The sequence below is a fragment of the Alligator sinensis genome, unplaced genomic scaffold (assembly GCF_000455745.1).
Source record: "Alligator sinensis unplaced genomic scaffold, ASM45574v1 scaffold233_2, whole genome shotgun sequence".
NCBI lineage: Eukaryota > Metazoa > Chordata > Crocodylia > Alligatoridae > Alligator > Alligator sinensis.
This window is the reverse complement of record NW_005841941.1, coordinates 211,697-226,210: the sequence shown is the minus strand read 5'-3', so window position 1 is coordinate 226,210 and position 14,514 is coordinate 211,697. Positions and strand designations below refer to the sequence as shown.

Below are 14,514 nucleotides of genomic sequence, written 5' to 3'. Positions count from 1 at the left end.
ATACGTCTGGACTGCGATCGGCGACGGGGAGAGGCTAGAGGTTGATCAGACCTCTGTTGCCTGCTTGAAATGCGCTGGGTCCGTAAGGATCCGCAGTGCTTAGAGATCTTCACACAGCGTGAAGTCTCCTCCTCCCAGTGTTCGTGGAGTCCTCCAACTTGGGCGGAAACCACTCAAGCCTTTTATACGGCTAGCAAGCCAATCACTAGCCGCCACGTGTGAATAATTTAGAACTGGCCAATAATGGGACTCAAATTAGCATACAAATGGCGGGAACTCTTTGCAACGAGCATTTCTGTGCTGCAACAAAGAAATGCACCCTGCAAAGAAAGCTTCAAATTGGCGGGAAATTCTCCCTTGCACCGGGGTTCTCTTTTGCAGCAGAAAACTCCACCATGCAAAGAAGCTATAATTTAGCGGGAACAATTTAGCAGTGCCGAAGCACACAAAAACAAAAATCACACCCTTTGGGTTGTGACAACCCTCAGCTCTGGCCTTCAGCAGCTGGCAGCTCCATGCTGGCTGCTCCCGACTGCTTTCAACATAATATTATGTCAGACTTCATCTAGTAGCACCACTAAGTTTTCCATATCCAGTGTCTGAATGCAACTTTTGCTATACCAGGAATAATTAAGACAAATGCAAAGTTAGGAATGTGAATTTTAACTAGATGATAGTTGCATCATATCCTAAGTTAGAGCTACAGAAAAGTCCTAAATATACAGACCACTGTTCTGGAGGGTTTTGTGGCTTAGGGACTGAACTAGGATTCAGGAGACCATGGGTTTTATTTCCTGTTGTGCCACAGTTCCTGTGCAATGCTGGACATGCCATTTCATCTCTACCTCAGTTCAAATTCTCTGCTCATTATAAAACTCTCCCATCCTTTACCTGCCTTTGTATTTCAGCTGTAAGCTCTTTAAGGTGAGTCTGCCTCTTGCTGTAAGTACATACTGTATTTACACTGAAGCATCAATTTTGCTAAGTTCTAGCCTAGCATAAATAAATTATAATATAGTTGGGAAACTTGGCAACAAAAGGTTTGTCTACCTGCAGAAACACAAGAACATTATTTTGGATTAATTGTTTAAAGTACTATAGTTAAACTACATTATAGGCTCCAACATTGGAACATTTCTATTCAGAAATAAAATTTTTATTGTTTTAGCTTAATTACTTTAAAGTGAAGTGAGCTAAACTGAATTAGGGTCATGTTAATCCCAAGTAAGTGTGTCCATAAGGCTTTAATTCAGTTTACTTAAGCTACCTGAAAGTCACACCTTTAGGTAATTAAAATTAATTCCTTGAAGTGTCCCACTGTAGGCAAGCCCTAACTGAACCGGAGCTCAAGCTAATTTTATTTCAGCAACCTATGCTTTATTAGCCCCAGAACGTTTGATACATGCAGCTGTCATACTTCCTGGGACAAAAAGCTTTTGTTAACAGAAATAAAATTAGTACAGGCTCAAGGTTTTCTGTTTCTGCAAGATTTACTATTCTAAGGAGGCAGCTCTAAAGAGAATTAAAGCCGCACTCCCTGGGAGTTGTGTTTTGGTCAATAATCCATTTCTAAGCAGAGTTTTTTTCTCAGAGAAAGATGAATAGCAACAGATAGGAAGCTGGAACCACAGTATCACTGCTCAGGAATGCTCCTACCCTTGAGCATGGCTTGGCTAAACTGTATTTCACCACTACTCCCCATTCTCCTGGGTTGGGGCAACAGGAGTTTCTCCTCCCCCCATTTCAACCCACCTCAACCATTGTGTTAGCAATGAAAGCAAGAAACGGCATTGTGATCAGAACCTTCAAGTTGTTGTGAATGCCAATGCCACAGCCACAGGCTGGAAAATATTTAGCCAAATAAAAATAAAAAGGAAGATTTTGCAGCATTAGCCAATAATAGGCTTAAGTGCCCTATTTTAAAAGAGAAAAGCTGTTCTCTTTTGAAATACTGATGGTTTTTGTTGCTGTGAAAACCAGTCTGCACAAGCTGCTACATCATCACAGAAGAGCCTTACAAGGGTAATGCCAAAAATTGCTAAGAATATTTTAAACCTGAATCTGTAAGCTGGCTAAAACCAGAGGCACTTGCTTAGTTAAATCTGTAAGTGTGCTAGGAGTGTAGCTGGTCTGTAAAATATTTTCTGTATTACTTCTTAGCTGAACAAGCCGGGGCCCACTGACGTAAACTGTGCCATTCAAGTGCAAAGGCTCATTTTGTTCCCAAAGAAATCTCGTCTATGCAGCAACTCCCACTGCTATTCAAATAAGGCCACACACAGATTGCTTTCCAGGTGTTTCTCTCCCAAGCAATATTTCTAGAATCTTAAATCTGATTTAAGATACATTGACTAAGTAACAGGGGGAGAAGGGAACCTCCTGATTTACATCTTTAGTGCTTTACTTGTTGCATTTCTCAGTGCACATTCCATAGTCAATACAACAATTTCATAATGAGCTAAATCTGGTGTGTGTGGTTGACTACATGACGTTACATCCCAACATAATGACCATGTAGAGCAAGCAGAATTCCTGGTTACAATAAAAAATTTTTTGGATTCAGCTAGATCACATGTGTTTTCATTTTGTGGTACAGATATCCCCCTCTGAAAATACTCTGAATGATATACAGAGTTACCTTCAACAAAACAACGGTGGTCTGAGTCATGAATGAGATGGAAACGAAAAAGACTGCAGAAAATGTAGCCCAGAGAATTCTACTACAGCAAGTTTCAACTTAAAATTTAAGATCAATTGACAAATCTTACTGTCACCACAATCCACATTAACTCCCTAGTGGAGTTAAAGTGCAGACAATGGATGAGAAAAATAATTTTATAGCCTCCGACCTATATTTTAACATGCATAGATTTGAGGCTGTAAAGACATTTTCCCATTCCTCATCAGTATGTATATTAGCATGTTATATATCCGTGAGTCAGAATCCTGAATAAAAGGGAACAATACGTAAGACACAAGGTCCTTCTACTAGTAGATCTTAAGCAGTATATTCAGCAGGTTCCCTTTTATTCAGGATTCTGACTCACGGATATATAACATGCTAATATACATACTGATGAGGAATGGGAAAATGTCTTTACAGCGCAGGACTCAGGAACAACTGTGTTACATGTGACAGAAAGAAGACTTTAAATCATTTTTAACATTAGCTTCAATTTGTAGTTTTAAAAATACAAAAAAGTTCTGTGTACCCTAAATATTCCTTGTTTTTACCATAGTAAGTGATTATTTCAAAACAAAAAAAAATAAATGGCATACTATCATGGATTAACTCAGTAAATCAATAAAACGAAGTAGAAACAACAACAATCCCTTAACATATACTCTACCCCCTTGCAGAACAGCATTCCCCTGAAACTCAGGCTCAGTGCATGACTAGATTTCCACTGGGGTGGGGAGGAAAGTCCGAAAACACTGGCCAGCTAGACATTCACTCCCATCAATACAAATCACTCCTTACAAAAATTCTGTGTCATTCAAAGTTAGTTTGTCTGCAATGGAAGCATTAAGAGATCTAGTCTGTTCACCAGTGCCATATACTATATCCAATTCCACTTGATTCAGGCCAGATCTACAACAGATGTCTTTTGGCCCAGAGATAATCTATTATAAAGACTTGCAGGCCCTTCCCAAACATGCCAAAAAGGCATTTCTCAGCAAGCACAGAACAAAAATTGGGATGTTACACAGAGGCATTTGGGAGCTATTAATCTTAAACTGATTGCACTTTCCCAGTGCTTGACACATCATCCTTAATTGTTGCCCCTTTTTGCTATGACCAATCAACCCACCATAATCATATTCATGTAAGTCAAAACCCATACCACAAAACAAAGGTATACTGTATTATGTAACTGGGGGGGGGGGGAAGAACCCCAGGCTTCTAAGTTTAACAGAGCTTTTTTGCTTTTTAACCAAGCTTCTCCAAGCTTTCTGGTGGGTGGACATTTTCCAGCAAATTTGGGAGAGGGATGCTTGAAATGATCAAAGGCAGAACCATTTTGCCAACCTAAACCTTCTGTGAGTCTGAGCAAGGGAAAAAAAAGAATTAAACTAATCAATAACTGGTGTGGTTCTTTTTTATTTTCCTATTAGTTTGAGTTTTTAGGGTGCACTCGCTTCAGGTTTTCCCAAGAGCCATAATCACCTGATTCCAGGAGCTTGGACTTGAAGAGAAGGCACTAAATATCTTTGCACTATAAAATTGGCAATACAATGAGAAGCTAGTTCAACCTTCACCATCAAACAACTGCCAGCACTCCCTAATGACAGATTCTGTTATCACTACATCTCTCCCCCCATCCCATAGATCCTGCTTTGTCCTCTGGCATGGCTGAACCAGTGATATTTTTGCCATGAGGCTAGACCAAAAAGTTGCAAGACCCCTCACTGAGAAGAGTGAAGCACAGCTGAAGATATTCAGCTTCTGCTGAGAAGAAAGTTAAAGATCCCATGAGGACACATTTGGGAAGGAGGAAAAAAAACATTAAGGGTAAATCTACATTCTCAAAGTTATCCCTTAACAAAAACAGGCTTTAATATGCCATGTTAGATGTGCTCTATACTGATGAAGAGCACAGAGGCTGCTGAATCATCAAAATATTCAGTAAATACTGAAAGACAACAATTTGAGTAGGTAAAACAATTAAATTAAAAATAATCCTACTGTTTGATATGCTGATCTTCGGGTGTTTGAACACAGGGAGAAAAGGGGAAGGGGGTTAATAAGAGTTTGATACGTGCAAAAACTGAAAAAAGTACTAAATATCTTCTAGAATTAGCAGAAGAAAGAGTTTCAGATCCTTGAAGCACTTTTTTATTTATTAACAATTTATTATTTATTGCCTCTAAATAAGCTCAGCCTGTAAATTCACATTTCTGAATATTATAAATCCTGCATCTTGCTAATTAAAAACAAGGTTGTCCTTGACATCAACTCATTAACCCTCTGGGTACCTCAGTTACGTATATCAGATTAATGCTCTGTGTGCAATTCTGCAAGAGAAACCAGTCCCCCAAGGCAAGAGAGAGAGAGAAGGGCAGCCCCCATGCTGTTCCCTGACATGGTTCAATTTATTATACCATCTAATGTTATTCTTTTAAATCATGTACAGGAGACATTTGAGCATCTTCTCATAGCAGCATTGAGAGCAACAGTGTTCTTCACCCCATCCATGGATTAAAGAGACATTGCATCACCTCTGGCATCCTCCAACAATGAAACCACAGCGCCTGAATGGCTGGTGTATTAATAGGATTAGCACAACAATTGTTTGTATTATAACTGCGTGCAATAAGTAAGCAAATGGCATCCAGGAGCTAGCACAGTACTGCCCTTACATACAAGATGCAGCTACAATGTTATAGCTAGGGGATGCATTTGGGTGTCTCATATGCAAAATAAGCAAACATTTGAGCAAAACTAACATTTGAGCAGAAGTAACACATTTTAAACAGTTCTGCATTTTATAGTAAAACATGTCAGCCAATAATTAACAGGTAAACTGCATACGTTGTTTAATTAGCTGGCAAGGGATACTGTAATAGCATCCCAAAACACTCTTGCAGGTTGAACCTAGAGAAGTAATGCTGTCTAGTAGACTGGGCAGCATACTATATTAGGAGATTGGGACTTTATACCCAGCTTTTCCACTTATGTGTTGTGTGACCTTGAACAAGCTGCTTTACTCTCCTGTAACCACTTCCCTGCCCATTTATTTCTGTCCTGGCAACTCTGCACCTCAATTCTTCAGGGCAAGAACCATCTTTATAATATAGTATTCAGTCACCCAATGTGATGTGGAAGTACCCAAATCAAAGCTGTCAGTTAAATAGCCAACATCTGCTAGATATCTTAGCCTCAGAGTTGCCATGCAACCAATGATGCTATAGCAGCAACTGCACAAAAAGCACTTTACTTGGGCAACATCTATAGTGATTTTTTTCTTTTCTTAGATAGCCATTAGTTTGTTTTGGGGGCTGATCATGGCAGCTAGTTCATCACTAAAACCAACAGCTACCCACAGTGCTATTGTGAAAGATGCTAAGCTGAACGTGGGATCTCCAGAGCTAGAAGTATAAGCACTACCATTTGAGTTGGAGAGACCAGACTACTTAGCTGAAGTTAAAACCTGCTCCTATCCTGTGAGAGTTGGGCACAGAGAAGGAATAGTACCTCACACTCACCAACTGATTACTCTGTCAGGAGGATAAACAGTATTTTCTGAGAGATCACTGCAGGCAAAGAATGACAGCTGAACAGCAGCTACCATACTTTTCTGTGTTGTATAAAGATTGAACAAGATTTCAGAAGAACCTTGAGAGAGAGTTCCTCACACCATACTTTTAAACAGTACCCTAAACTTTTGAGCAAAAGATATCCATGCTAGTGACAGAAGCTATACATAAACTGGTTTAAGTGATCAGAAACTGGTTTAACCCTGTAACAGAATAAAAGTTCCGTGCACATAAATCAGTTTCAACATGGCTGAAACTGGTTTAAGATAAATCTGGTTGAATGTAGACTTAACTGACTTGGGTCAAACTGGTTTATAAAACTTTTGCCCCAGACCCCTTCCTGGTTCAAGTTAAATCACTAGAGAGGGGGAGGGAGGCAGGGACTGCCCCACCGAGGCAAACCCCAGCTGGGGTCTGGGGCCAGAAAATGGTGTTAAACTTCTCTTCCCCCAAGTACAGAGCTGCCCTGCCAAAAAATGAATAATGGCTGCAACTGTAGACTACAAATCCCAGAGGCACCTAGAAGCATGAAGAAGTGATCAACAAACCTGCAGAGTCCTGCTGCTGTAATACTGGACTGCAAATCCCAGACACCTCGGGGGCAGCAGGAAGGGGAAGTGAACACAGCCAGAGCGCTGTGCTCTAGTGCCCTCCAGCTTCTGGCCTGAGCCACTGCAGGCATGTAGTTGTATTCCCCAAAACAAAAGTGAATGTCTGTCCACTTGTTTCTCAATTTAATCTCTGCAGCTTAGACTAACCGACAAAGACTGAATTGATTCTGCCTCCTGCTTTTTTACTATCTCTACATAGCACCAGAGTTTTGGCTTCAAGTGGGTCACTACTAAGGTTGTCTCCTATTTACAAAGCTCAGATACTTTGAAAATGGGAAGGGGATAGGAAATGCCAAACATTAATACAGGAGAATTTGATGCAGTATTGTGAATGCCTCCATGTTTCTAGAGGCAAGGCTTGCTTTGGGTGATATCTTTTATTGGACCACTTGCAGAGTTGGGAAAGAAATGGACAGGCTTTTAATTTCAAGGACAGCTGTCTTTCTAAACACAGGCCACATCTACACAAGCAGCAGACTGCACAGTTGCTACTGCACATTCATTTTGTACTTGCATAACAAAGTATTAAATGACTGCACAGTAACTGGCGTTACTACACAGTAGCGTTCCTCCACAGTGGGTTTTGTTTACGCTACTATGCAATAGCAATGAACTATTGCACAGTAGCACTGCTTCATGGTTAATGCCCCCCAACACTACTGTGCAGCAGCAACAAGCTACTGTGCAGCAATGTCTCGTGTATACACAGCAAATGTGTACCAAGTATGAATGCAACAACTCGCAAAGCAGTTTTGAAAACCTGCCTGAAGATACCTCCTAGCTTATGTTCATATTTTTACCAGCTTCCATAGCTACCTATGAAGCACTCTATATATAAAACCAATTTCCTCAGCATATAAAAGCTGACATGCATTAATACACTTAATCAACAGTTTCTTGCTATATTTAACATTTCCCTTTTCCCAAAAAATATGGCACCTTCATTAAAAAGCAGAGATTAGATAACCTTTGGCATAATATGTTATAAAATGATTACACACATTTCTTGGCATCATAATTATATTTTTATAGTAGAAATCTGTTTGCAAGAAAAATATTTTTAATTTGCAAGGATTGTTATTCTATTAAAAAAAAAATCATCACATTTTTTTAAATTGGAGTCTCCTATTCCAAGTCAGAACTTTTGCCCTGTGCAGAAGCAGGCTGGAAAGCTACTTCGGTTGTCAGAATATTTCCTATACTGGAACAGAGCATCAATTCTCCCAATCTGGTCCTTAACAAGGGCCATTACTTGATAGCTCCAAGGCTAGCAACCCATTCCTCCCTCCAATTATGAAATGCATGAAACAGGGAAGATTACTTTCTGTACTTTAAAAAGAGTAAAATTACACCAGGAACAACAAACTGAGTTTCCTCTTGGTCCTAGAGGAGGCCATATGGATTAAGCTCTGGCTGGGCTGTAAATTGGGAGACTAGAGCTCTGGCACTGGTCTGCCCAGTGACCCTGGGGGAAGTCAATTCCCCTCTGTGCCTCAAGTCCATGGAATCTGTAAAACAAGTACCTAACCTCAAAACACTCTGGAAAGGAGATCTGCATTATTAAGTGCCAAAGAACCTATGCAAGGACTAGGTATTTTCATCACCTCATAAACTGCCTGAATTACATTGCTGCAAACGTTTGAGTGCAATGTTATTACCACCATGTGCTTTCCATGTTGCTAAGCGCCAGGGCCCTGGTAAGGAAGAAGATAAAAACTAATAGCAGTACAAGATAATCAAACCCTTTTTTAAAAACAATTCTGAAGCTAGTTTGTCAGTGGCATCCCATACTAGCACATTCTGCATGTCAATCTAGACTAAGAGAAATCCTTCTGTTAGTTTTAGATACAACGGCATGCAGTTTCATCTTCCCTCAAACAAATTCTCTTTTTAGTCTAAATAATCCCAGTTTTGTTCCCTCTATACACTATGTACTCAGGCATGCCCCCAAGCCTGCTATTTGCTTTCCCACAAGCTTTCTCTATCATATAGGTTTCATAATGCAAGATAGCCTATACCAAACACAACATTCAGATTCTGGCCTTGCCACTGGGTTTACAGGAAACTGGCAACCTGCCTTATTTCCTATTCCAGACATGGTGTGTTTGCTTTAACAATTGTGCTTTGGGCAAATGTCCTCAGTGAATTATCCAGGGTCAATTTTAGATCTTTAACGTGAGCAGACCAGAAGATTTTTCTATCAGTCCAGGTATATATTACAACATTACCTCCTTGCAGAGGGGCTGGGCAATGGGGATGGAAGACTGTTCAGACAGGGACAAGCCTGAGCCTGTGTTTATCTACTTCGCTTATCTCCTCATACCTCACATCACCCTTAAAAGGAACTGATAGCACCCCAAAGCACCCTGGTTGAGGGTCACTGATATAGGGTCTAAAGTTTATCTTAGTTTTTCACTCTGTCAGTAAGCAACTTCACCAACATAGAGTAATGGCAAGATCTGGAAGTGGCCTGGCCACCAATGGTACAGCTTGCTATCCCGAAATTCACACCAAAGGTAAAAGGAGAGCCTCCAACAGCAAGAAACAAGCTCAATAATACAGGCTTACAGAGTGAGGTGCCCAAGAGAGCACACTAAACACAGAGGATGAGTGCCTCAACTGCTGTAAACCAGGGCAGCGGGCCCAAAAAGTCCATGGGTCTCTACACTAATTTATACCCACTGAAAATCTGACCCTCCATTAACATCCTGCAAACAAGGCATTTCTGCACAAGTGACACTTCCAGCATGTGATCAATCCCTTTAGTGTGTCAGAACTTTGCTCATTAAAAGTCAGAGAGCTTTGCTGTTTACTTCACAGAGGCCAGGTTTTCACTCAGCCTACCTTTCTCGGTAGGCTTTTAAATTTAAGCACCTTATTGAACTGGGTCACGTGTGCACACCTGCACTCAGAGAAGTCCCTGTGTTGGCAGGGATCGTGCCACATAGTGGGAAGTTATGACGAGAATCCAGAGCTAAGGATATCTTTTCACCACACCGATTTGAAGTCCCCTGTTAACATGTACTCACCATGAGGAAGACAAACAAAGAAATGGAAGGTGAAAATAAAATATCTTTTATCTCAGCAATGGTCAAATAGTTGGCAGCAAAGGGTAACAGACAAGTTCTGTAAACTTAGATTTTTTGAGATGGGTGCTTTTGAGAAATATTTAGCTTACCTTATTATTGCCTCAAACTGGTTAGCCCAACACTGCTGAGAGACAGTAAGTACCTCAGCAAGACACTTCATTTAAATCAGCGCAGGGATATCATGCAAGCCCTGTTTTCCTAGACACACAATCTATTCTCAGTCTCTTGCTTGAGGGTTTGACTGAAGGGGATTCAAAGGTATATTTTACGTTTCCTAAGGAAAAAGAGAAGTTGTTGCAAGACCAGGTCCTAACTAGGCATTTGGCAGGGAAGATATTTTTAAGGCAATACCTACTCTGCCTTTTGAACATGTACAGCACCAGCCAGACAAAGGAGGGCAGTTTAGCACAAAGGAAGTCTGGCTTAACATGCCAGCATAGGAAACACTGCATACAGGAACTTGCAGATCAACTTTTCCTTATCATACACACTCTTCTTGGTGAAGAACTATCTCTGCAGAGTTTAAGTAGCAATGGTAACAACAGTTTACTAATCTGAGCATCTGGTCTTGGAATCATGTGATCCTGTTTTTTCTCCTATAGCTGAGGGAGGATCAGAAAGATCCTTCTTGCACAGAAGAAGGTAGGAGAACTCTGGAACAGGCATGTGTATCACGGCCACGATGAGTAGGCGTAAGAAAGTGTACAAAGGCCCACAGTTGAACCATTCGTACTTGGGGTTGCTTATGTCACTTCTATATTTATGACCTGCTCCCACACCTGCTTGTATCAAAGGAAGAATTTTAGCTACTTTAAATGGACTTTGGCTCAGGCAGTTAAAGAGGCAAAAACCATAGCTATTTTTAGGGATGCTGGCTGGCTATCGCTATCACATCTGGTTGGTTATCAGATCAGCACTGATAAAAGGAAAAATTATGTTATTGGCTATCGGCTTTTTTTGGTTGTTGTAGCTGATAAGTATGGCTGCATGTCCAGAGCACCCTCACGTGCATAAGCCGGTACCCCACCGTGGGCCTAAGCCTGCATCAGGCTAAAGGGCTCAGTGAGCAGCGGAAGTGGGAGAGGGCGCCAGGGAGCAGTCACAGGGCACCTTACTCAACAACAAAGAGATCATTAGGGCTCCTGCTACTGCTGCTGCTGCTACTGTCATAGCAACACCATGTGCGCAGCAGAGGCCTGAGCGCCAGGGCTGCCACGGAGACATTGGGGTAAGGCACCGCACAAGGGACATTCTGCTTCACCAGGCACTGGGTGCCTTTGCAGAAGTGGCTTCTCCTTGGGGGCTGCGGGAGCTCGGCTGCATGGGTCCCACCAGCACTGAGGCAGCAGCATGTTCTGGGGCTCCAAACGTGCCCGGTGCCACTGTCCGTGGGAGGGTCTGCCCTGACCACCCAGGACAGCAGCACAGGCTGCACAGGAGCAGGGAGGACCCATGGGCGAGGGGGCAACATGCACTAGAATAAGGTGGACACTACCTTCCTCACTCAGGGCCAGAGCAGGCAGGATGTATGTGTGTGTGTGTTATAAATGCAAAACAAACAACAAAAAAGGTTTATTTATATCAGTAGTTTAAAATGCCTTGCACTATTACTAAATATTGGTTATCAGATTGGCAGTGGCCGATATGGTTGGTTAATCATTAGTCAAGAAAATCCTTATTGGTGCACCCCTATCTATTTTACTTGTCTATGAAATAAACGTTGTTATGCTGAATAAATAATTATGATACACAATAACATCTAGTCTCTCTGGAGTATATCCTTAATACCAATGACTTGTCTATTTAATTTTCAGAATTCCTCCCAGATGGAAGAGACAACCGCCAGTAATACAATAAAAACCTACCAGGCGTCGTCTCTCCATCAGGCCCCTCCTCTGTCCAGCAACAGATAGGAGGCTTGCAACTTGCCCCACAAGGTCAACAGTGTCAGGCTATGATAGAGAATTGCAGCAGCTTTCTCTTTGTCAGTGCTTCTATGGTTTGCTCTGAGCCTTGAATAGAAAGTGCCCACTGCTTGCAAACAAGTGCCCGGCAAGTCAGTGAAAAGTACAGACTGCTCTAGAGAGGTCACTGAGAAGCAAGAAGAGATCCTCTGGAGTTGAAGAAGACAGGACACTCCTCTCTAAAAAGAGGCTGGTTTATGAAGTCTCTCAGCCAGGACTCTCAGGAGGGATTTCAAGCCCATTATATTGACACACAAAAATGCAGAGTAGCAAAATGAAAAGCCATCAAGATCTGGGAAACAAAGACAAAACAACATAAATGCAGTATCTTTAAGCCATTTTTAAAGTTTCCGTGGTCTAGGAACAGGCAACAAGGCCAAGCTAATATCAAAACACACTCCAATCCTTCTGAGAAGTCTGCTTTGGATGGCTCTGCTAGCATCATCCTACAAACTAGCAAAATTTTCTGAAGTGTCAATTGCCCTAATGTTAAATCTCTTGCTACCCCCCATAGCTATATACCTGATGTTCCATTTCCCAAAGCAATGCCGGTCCTGTAGGAACTGCACACATTAATGGTCTCAATGCCCCACCCATCAGAAAGAAATGCAAAACTCTACTACTCTTGGTTCAGAGATTATACCTTTTATTAGGCCAACTAAGAAGTTGCAAAAAAAAATTATCTTTTTCTGCAAGCTTTCGGGCTCACACACCCTTCCTCAGGCTCAGGGGTAAAATTAAAGATGATAAGAAGTCCCCATACGTAAAAGGAAAAAAAAAGTCCCATCCCCCACCTATCAGAAGCTCTTGAAAAGCAACCGCCCGGCAACAAAAGTATTGAATATGCATAAAGCATTATCTAAAAACCCAAAACATCAGGAATCAATCACGATACTAAACCACTTTGCAAACAAACATAGAAACAGATTTGCCCCATCAGTCCTAGGCTCAAAATATTGACTGTAAAAGTTAGCTGTAAAACAGTTAACGGCTACAAACATCAACATTGCTTTTGAAGCAACCCCATCACAGTGAATTTTGGAAAGCACCATGGCATCATCTTTGTTATTCAAGAGTATCTGCCTGACAAAGATTTCCTCCAGTATCTGACCAGTAACAAAAAATATCTAAACCCAATTAGTCATAAGCAGAATATGGTTAAGGGCCTGGCAAGAATGGTCTTAGTAACTTTGTGAGCTCTTTGATGGGACGCATGCCCAAAGGGCAGTGGTTCCCAATCTGTGGTACAGGTAACACCAGTGGTACGCAGAGAACCTGTCAGTGGTACACATTAACAGATTTATTATAATTACTTTATATGACAAAAAATTGCTGGTGGTACTTAAGGTTGTATCATTTTAAGATGGCGGTGGACACTGACAGTTTGGGAACCGCTGCCATAGGGTCAGTTGGGAGTAGTCCTACTAAATGCTGTGGCAACAATACAGGTATCTTAACACACGGACAACGTTAAGTATCAGAGCAGGCTTTAAAAGCCACGTTATTTCAGATGCCCTGAACTTCCTTAGTCTGCCCAGAAACACAGAAATAACTTCGGGGGTCTTTACTCCATGCAAACTTTTTATTACAGGAACACCTAGAAACCCAAACTAAATGTTGTGCTTCAAATGCATAGCAAACGGCTGTGCCTGTAACTATAAGCTCACAGTCCAAATACACACAGGAAAGAGAGGCTGAGGCAGCTGAAGTGATCTGTTCAAGATTACATAGAAGGTCAGGAGCAGAGCCAGGAATAAGATCTGGTTCTCTCAAGTCCCAGTCTACTTACTGCCTCACTGCCTGTTTATGCTCATAGGTATTTTTAAGGAGTATCAAAGATTACCGCAATATGAATTTTGAGGGACCTCTCTGTACTAGCTTTTACAATGTGCACCGACTGTGGTACCCCGTTAAAAATACAACTTCGACCTATGGAAATAAACAAGCCGCAAAGCAGTTGCTGCTGCCTATTAAGCAGGAGCTCAAAAAGTATTTCACAGAATGAAGAAAGTATCGTGCGCTTCACACGGCAAGCCCTTTGGCAGAGATAAGTTTCCTAGTAACTCTCTGTCATTTTTTTACCGATAAGCAAGAGGACAGGCATCCTGCATCCCCACTTTGCTGGCTGGCAGTTGCAGCGGTTTAAGATTTCATCCACGATGCACAAAAGTCCTGAGCCCTTCCAAAACACCCTGCTATATCCCCCCAGCATCTGAGACCTCTTTCTGCTCAGCCCCCGTCTTTTTCCCCGGTTGGCCTTTAACAAGCACCTTTTCCTCCCTTGCAGCCTCGGTCTCTCACAACAGGCGGCTTGGCAAGATGGACCGAGGGTCTGCCCCAGTCCCGATTAACGTTTTGGACCGGGACGTTAAAGGGGCTATTTTGCAGAGGTGCAAGAAGAGCACAACGGACTTGGGGGTCTTGTCTTTTGTCTGACGGAGGCAGAGCCCGTTTTCATGTGGTTCATTTCTTCCCTTCCGCAGTTCTCTCTCTCCCTCCTCTTATTCCTCTTCTCTCTCTCTCTACCCACCACCTCTTTTCTTCTTCTTCTCTCTCCACCACCTCTTTCTCTCTTTTCTTCTTCCCTCTCCC

General features: G+C 41.8%; 1 protein-coding gene across 4 annotated transcripts in view; it reads right to left on the bottom strand.

Annotated features, from left to right (window-relative positions):
• Nucleotides 1-14,514, bottom strand: part of SH3BP4 (SH3 domain binding protein 4) — a 188,245-nt gene that overhangs the window by 121,719 nt on the left and 52,012 nt on the right. Inside the window, exon 1 of one of the 4 annotated variants that reach the window (XM_025199364.1) lies at nucleotides 14,193-14,471. The exons of 2 other annotated variants lie outside the window; for them this stretch is intronic. The gene's annotated coding sequence lies outside the window, so the exon portion shown is untranslated. Of the gene's footprint in view, nucleotides 1-11,823; nucleotides 12,216-14,192; nucleotides 14,472-14,514 lie in introns of those variants that run through there. One more of the 4 variants, XM_006019942.3, reaches the window with a different exon arrangement.